This window comes from Oryctolagus cuniculus, chromosome 7 (genome assembly GCF_964237555.1).
Source record: "Oryctolagus cuniculus chromosome 7, mOryCun1.1, whole genome shotgun sequence".
Taxonomy (NCBI): Eukaryota; Metazoa; Chordata; class Mammalia; order Lagomorpha; family Leporidae; genus Oryctolagus; species Oryctolagus cuniculus.
The window spans coordinates 86,665,511-86,673,021 of NC_091438.1; the positions used below are offsets into that span (position 1 = coordinate 86,665,511).

The 7,511-nt window shown below is 41.1% G+C and overlaps 1 long non-coding RNA gene across 2 annotated transcripts in view; it reads right to left on the reverse strand.

Annotated features, from left to right (window-relative positions):
- The window catches only part of LOC103350134 (uncharacterized), a 53,728-nt gene extending 46,259 nt beyond the window's left edge, over positions 1 to 7,469 (reverse strand). For both annotated transcript variants that reach the window (XR_011390601.1, XR_007924006.2), the window contains exons 1-2: positions 3,850 to 7,469; positions 2,987 to 3,119 (exon numbers count right to left, since the gene is read on the reverse strand). This is a non-coding gene — a long non-coding RNA (uncharacterized lncRNA). The remainder of the gene's footprint in view (positions 1 to 2,986; positions 3,120 to 3,849) is intronic.
- Between the last annotated feature and the right edge of the window lie 42 nt (positions 7,470 to 7,511).

Consider the following 7,511-nt stretch of genomic DNA (forward strand, 5'->3'; position numbering starts at 1 on the left):
GGGTCTCCCACATGGGTGCAGGGGCTCAGGTACTTAGGACATCTTCCACTGCTTTCCCAGGCACATTAGCAGGGAGCTGGGTTGGAAGTGGAGCAGCCAGGACTTGAATTGGCACCCACATGGGATGCTGGTATCACAGGTGGTGGCTTTAACCACCATGCCACAGTGCTGGCCCTTCTTTTTCATATTTAATAGTTACCAAGTGTTTAACACATGCAAAAGTATAATATAGCTTTAAGTTATGACAGACAACAATGGAGAAAATGCCATAAACTGAATACCCAGCTTTATTAAGATGAATATTATCCATAGCTTTAAGTTCCTCCATGTTCTGCTTGCTGTGGATCCCATTACCTGAACCCTCAACCCTCACCCAGAAATCACTATCATCTTTGCCTGTCATCCCCTTGCTTTCCTTTATGGTTTTATCCATATGTAAGTATCTGTTACTTGCAGAAAGTTTGGAACTCTATAAAAATGGTATCATGGCTTATGTTCTTCTACAATTTGTTTTTTTTTTTCCAGTCATGGTTCTAAGATTCATTCATATTAATGCCCATGGCTTTGGCTTATTCCTTTTCATTGTTGCACAGGATCCCACTGTAGGGATAAAGCACATTGCATCTTTGCTTATATTGATGGGCATTTGGTTTTTTTGCTAACACATACAATGGTTCTGTCAGGTAAAGGGTTTTGATGCACACCCCTAGGGCCAAATAGTGTAGACTTGAAATAGGATTTATTAGGGAGAAAGTTTACAATTAGAGATTTAGTAGAGCACACACGTTTTTCTAAACGCTCATTACATTCAACCACAGTTTAGGTTGACCAGAAATGACTTGCATATACCACGGCCAAAATTCAAGTAGAATGGGAACTGCTACTCTGTGTGGTGTATATTCAAAAACAGGAAGCAGGGACATTATATAATGATTTAGGAACAGAAACTTTGGGGTCTATATCAAAGGAGCTTTGCTAAAAAGGGGAAACCTCCAGAAATCAGCAAATGAGAGCAGCAGACTCAATTCAGATCTGCTGGGCCAGCTCTCTCCCACACCAATAAAAGCAGAGGAAATGAGCCTCCTGTACCATCTGACCCTCTCCTCCATTCATGAACATACTCTTCTACATCTGCTAAGAACAGCTGTGCCAAAAGTTCTCTAGTCTAGAAGTGCACTTGCTGAGTCCAGGATGTGTGAACTGATAAGTTAATGACAACTCATTTTCCAAAGTGGTGGTCCCAATTTATACCAATAATATGGGTTCTAACTGTGCATGGTGGGTTTTCTTTTAGTTATTCTACATGCACTTAGAAAAGCTTGTTAGGTTCCTTGTGTTCCTGATGGAATTATGAATGAAATTGCTATAAATCTATAGATCAATTGGGAGACAGCATTATAAATTAACATTTTTTCTGTCATTCCTTCTCTTCCTAATTTACAAATTGTTTTTATAGTAAATGAATACTGACTTTAAATGGGAGACTCTGTTTCTACAGTAGCATACATATTCATTCATTCCTGTAGGGCAGAATTACTGGTTCATAGAGGATGTGTATCTTAAACTTTAGTAGCTAATGTCGTACTGTTTTCCAAAATGATTGCACTACTTTACTCTGTAACATTAGTCACATATGGAAGTTTCCTTTGTGTTTCCTCCTGGTCAACACCTGCTAGTATCAGTCTTTCTAATTTTAGCTATTTCAATGGATATACAGCAGTGTCCCATTACAATTTTGGTCTGTATCTCCCCGGTTACCAAGAAGACTTAGCATCTTCCCCAAATGTGTTGATAATTTAATATCCTCTTTTGTAAAATGCCTGTTCTGGTTTCCTGCTTCTTTTTTTGTAGCTTATTTGCCTTTTTTTTTTTTTTGAAATTTTGTGAGTTCATTGTATGCTCTTGCTACAAATGCATTGCTAATTATGTTTTGCAACTGTCTTCTTCCACTATCTGCTGTAGTTTTTACACTCTCAGTTTTGTTTTATGATAAGCAGAAGTTCTTAAATACTAAGTAGCCAAATGTGTTGCTGTTTTCCCCCTTTTTAGTTCATACCTTTTGTGTTCCATTTAAGGAATTATTCTTTCTCCAGAGGTTAGGAAAATATTCTCTTCTATTGTTTAACAACTCCGTTATTTTGCCTTATACATTTAGCTATACAAACTGGATTTGATGTTTTTGTATGGTGTGAGATGGAAATCAAGTGTCATTTTTTCCCCATACTGATATACAATTGTCCATTGTGGTGGAATGAGAAGGCCATGCCAAGATGGCCACTGGCAAGTGAGCGTCAGTTACTCAGGAATGGCTTTGAATCCCACCTGGCAACGGAAACTGCTTGGCAACAGGCTGTGATTGGATGGCTTTGAAACCCACATGGCAAATGGAGCCTGCCTGGCAACAGGCTATGATTGTATGGCTTTGGAAACTGCCTAGCAACAGGTTGTGATTGATTGGGGCATAGGCTGCCCCTTGACCAGATTGGCTGGTCTTGGCTATATAAGCTGTTGTACTAACTGAAATAAACGAGTCTGTGGGCTGCTTGCCTCAGGCCGGCTTTCACCCGACTCCTGGGGTCTGTGTGGTGACTTCCCGTCTCTTACCCCCACCACGCTCCTCCTCTCAGAAACGAATCTACTGCAACATTGTTGAGAAATCAACTGCAACATCCCATTATTAGTTATATTCACCAGAACTTCCTTTGTCATTAACCAAATTTCTTTATATACATAAATTTCTTGTTCTAAATTGTGAATCTGTCTGCCCTAGCACCACTAGAGGGTGAAATTAATCACTTAATCTTTTAAAATTTTAAAATACTGTAGAATAAATTTTCTGTTTGTTCTTTAGTATCAGGGCTATTGTATTTTTCTGTAAATTTTAGAATCAGTTTGTCAAGTTCCACTAAAACTAAATAAATAATAAAATGTGAAACAAAACAAAAAAGCTAAAGTAAGAAAAATAACTATGGCAACTTTCACCTACCTAGAATTTTGCGTTTTGAGTTTTCTGTCATTTCTATCAAGTGTCATGACTCCTTTGGGATCCTGATTTTCATTTCAGGGAAATGTGATACTTTTACATGTAGAGTTAACAGTGTGAGATGATGAGATGCCAACTGGTAAAAATGAGAAGGAGCAGAGCTTAGCAAGTTTCAGAGAAATGGGCATGAGTGAATTTTGTCAGTAACAGAAATGTTGTGAATGCCACTGGAGGAATGTACATGTGAATAACCACTTCTTAGTTCTCTATCTAGGATCAGGTACCCCAGCAGCCCATGGATAGTATTGCTCACAAGATTTACATGAATATGTATATGTACTTTTCAGGAGAGAGGGTACATAGCTTTTTATAGATCCTCCTGTGAGCTCCCGAATGGTTGGGAAACACCACTGTAACTAAATAGGGAAAGGTTTTACAAAAGTGGTGAAATGGCAAACAAAACAAAACAAAAAGCCCTGTACTTAAGGAAAATCATGAAAACACTTATTATGGTAGAATCTTTGAAATTATATGTCAAAGTGCTGGCGTTGTGGCTTAGCAGGTAAAGCCTGTGATGTTGGCATTCCATATGGACACCAGTTCAAGTCCCAGCTGCTCTGTTTCAGACCCAGCTCCCTGCTAATGGCCTGGGAAAGCAGCGGAGGATGGCCCAAGTGCTTGGGTCCCTGCACCCACATGGGAGACCAGGATGAAACTCCTGGCTTCTGCCTGGCCCAGCCCTGGCTTTTATAGCCATCTGAGGAGTGAACTAGCACATGGAATATTTCTCTCTGTTTCTTGCTTTCTGTGTAACTCTGACTTTTAAATAAATAAATAAGTCTTAAAAATTAAATGCCACAGCCCACCTGCATCACGGTTGCCAGGGGCTCTTCATATTCATGCTCCTGTGCCATTTAGACCTAGCAAAAGAGAATCTCCCAGGATTTTGCAGTTCAAGAAGCTTTGCAGGTGATTCTTTTCCAGACTGAAGTCTGCAAAGCTTCAAATTGCTGTACAGATTAGAGAAGGGAAAGGAAACAAGATGATTACAACAGACCACGTGAACAATCGGAGCAAGTTAGTGGCATTCTCAACATCTGAACGCACTTTTTATTTAACTACTGGTAACTAGACTACTTATAGGTTTCAGAAGCAACTTATTTTCAAGGTGGTTTTATTCATTGCTTATACAATTAAAGACTCTATAGAAAATGTAAAAATACACTTGGGGCTGTGTGACACTTTTCTAATTGCAAGCTCCAGACAGCTCTGGACAGTATGTGTCCTTGTAGGGGTTTTCATTATAGGAAACAGTTCAAGGCAAGGCTAGATATTTTGCTCTGTTCATATCCAGAAGGAGGTAGATTCACAAGTTGAATTCAGTAGTTAAAGTACTTAATTAACAGACAGTCACAGTTCTTTAAATCTTATTCTGAGATGCTGAGAGATTCAGAATAAAAGGGTGAGGAGTCAAAAGCAAACATATGAGCATTAGAGGGTATTTCAAACAGTTTGTAGAAAATAGGATGAAAAGATTATTTTTGGTGCAACTCTGAAAGAACTTCTTAGAAAACAATTGCTTTGGGGCTGATGCTGTGGCACACAGGTTTAAGCCATCATCTGCAGTGCCAACATCCCATATGGGCACCAGTTCAAGTCCTGGCTGCTCCACTTCCAACCCAGCTCCCTGCTAATGTGCCTGGGAAAGTGGTGGAAGATGGCCCAAGGGCTTGAGTTCTTGCACCCACATGGGAGACCTGGTTCTAGGCTTCAGCCTGGCCCAGCCCTGGCCATTGCAACCATTTGGGGAGTGAACCAGTAGGTAGAATCTCTCTCTCTCTCTCTCTCTCCTCTTCCTCTCTCTAACTCTTTCAAATAAATAAATATTTTACAAAAAGATCTGTCTCTTCCTCTCTATACTCTTTCAGATAAATAAAGAAAAAGGAAAGAATTGTATTATTTTAAAAAATTATGTTTATTATAAAAAATAAACAGAATATTTTCTTACCTAATTACCAACTGATGGACATCGAGATTGTTCCCAATATTTGCAACTACAGCTAATGTTGAACGAGCATGCCATGTATGTCTCCATGTTTCTGTAATTATCTACTTAGCACAGGTATTTAGACAAAAAAAATTGGAGGGGGAAGGTCAAAAAGCATGAAATTTTAAACTGAAATAGTGATTTCCAGAAAAATTATACCAATTTATACTAATACCAAAAAAGTATGTGGTGTTATTTTTATCTACAGCTGCAATGAGTTTTATTAGCATTTAATGTTTGTCAGTATCTTTATTGGTCTACATAAAATGCAAAAGAAATGCTACCTTATCTTTTTAAAAAAATTATTTATTTATTTGAAAGGCAGAGTTAGAGAGAGAGAGTCAGGGAGAGATAAAGATCTACCATCCATTGGTTCACTCCTCAAATGGCTGCAACAGCTGGGTCTGGGCCAAGCCAAAACCAGAGGCCTGGAACTCTATGCGCCAATCCAAAGCCAGGAGCCAGGAGCTTCTTCTGGGTCGTCCATGTAGGTACATGGGCCCAAATACTTGGGCCATCCGTCTGCTGCTTTCCCAGGCACATTAGCAGGGAGTAACATCAGAAGTGGAGCAGTTGGGACTGGAACTGGTACCCATATTGGATGTCAATGCTGCAGGTGGCAGCTTAACCCACTAAGCCACTACACAGGCCATAGCCTATCTTTATTTGCATGTCTTCGATTTGTAATAAGGTTGAATGTTTTTCCCTATTTATTCTGTTCTTTTCTGATTTGCATATTATATCTGTCACCTATTTTTCTTTCGTGACATTTATCTTCTTATTGATTTCCAAGTGTTTTTAGTGACCTGTAGTTGACATTGGTTGTCAAATATTTGTCCTGGCTTATTATTTGGTCTTCGTGGTGTGTAAGTATGGGTTAAATAGGATCTATGTTTTTCAGCCTTTCAAAGTACATTTTTTCCCAGTACACTTAGTGAGGGGAGCATTTGTACATGTAGAGACTTTAGGCAAATTTTCAAAAATGAATCTGAAGACCTCTGAGAATGTATGCATGTAAAAGTGGAGACTCGGGATAAGGGTACAGCTCAGGCACCTTGCAGTCAGACCTTCCTCAACGTGTGTACAACTGGATCCAAACAGCTTCAGTTGAAGCACTTGCATCCAGCAACCTAAGAGGATGTTACAGGATGGTTTTTTGCTCTCTTGTAGTTAATCCTTCAAATGTGCAAAAATAAAAGGAGGTGGCAATGTGCAAAAGACATTTGAAGTCTGAGGATAGCATGCATTTTTCGTGAACATTTTGAAGACCCCTGGGAGGCACAGATTTCTTCTGTGCCTCTCCAAGGGGAGTGAACTCTTGGAAGCTTGTGCTTGGTTCACACTTGGTTTCACACTTTCCCCTGTACTGACTTTGCTTTGTGTTTTTCTGTTGTGACAGATCTTAGCTGTGAGCATGCATACAGCTGAGTGCTATGTGTTCCTCTAATGTATCACTAAATTTGGGGATGATCTTAAGGGCCAACACAGATAGACCTGAGTTTTCTTCTGTACTATGGAATATAATGTTTAAGTTATTCATTTTTATTAAGATTTATTAGAGAGAGAGAGAGAGGGAGAGAGAGATCTTCCATTTGCTAGTTTACTCCACAAATGGTCGCAAGGGCCAGAATGGAGCCAATCTGAAGCCAGGAGCCAGGAGCTTCTTCCAGGTCTCCCACGTGGGTGCAGGGGCCCAAGGGCTTGGGCCATCTTCCACTGCTTTCCCAGGCCACAGCAGAGAGCTGGATTGACAGTGGAACAGCCAGCACTCGAACCGACGTCTGTGTGGGACGCAGCACTGCAGGTGCGGGTTTATCCTCTACACCACAGCGCTTCCTCCCCTGTCTTTGTCTTTTTACTGGAGTTTAAATATAGGACAGGTCGACTTCTGGCTTTGGGAATGCGTCTTAACTACTCTGCTTGCTGACAATATGACCCTGGGAGGCAGCAGGCGATGGCTCAAGGGGTTGCGTTCCTGCCATACCTATGGAGTTCCCGGCTCCTGGTTTCAGCCTAGCCCAGCCCTGGCTATTGGGAGTACTTAGGATTTGAGTCAATGGACATAAGCTCACTCTGTTCCTTTATCTTTCGAATAAATAAATAATAAGTATGGGAGGAAGGGGAATTGGAGGCTTGTATTCAAACAGCCATCTTAATTCAAAAAGGACAAGATATCCGGATGCTAAAAATCTCTTGGCCACTCCAAACATCTTGTTCAGCCGTGCTTTCCCAAGACACCTTGGTTCCCCATTTTGGGGGCTCCGTCTCCCATTATGAGTACACAAGCCACCAGAGAGACCCGACGGGTTACCAACACCAGGGAGAGCCAACTACCAGTTGAACAGGGGTTTTCCGTTGGACGCCTGCTTGGCGTCCAGCACTGGCTCATTCCTGGGACACGTCCCGGGCGGCCCTTGACCCCGTCCTGGCTCCCAGCCAGGCCCTGTCCGCACCTCCCACGCCCGCCCCGCCCCGCCCCGC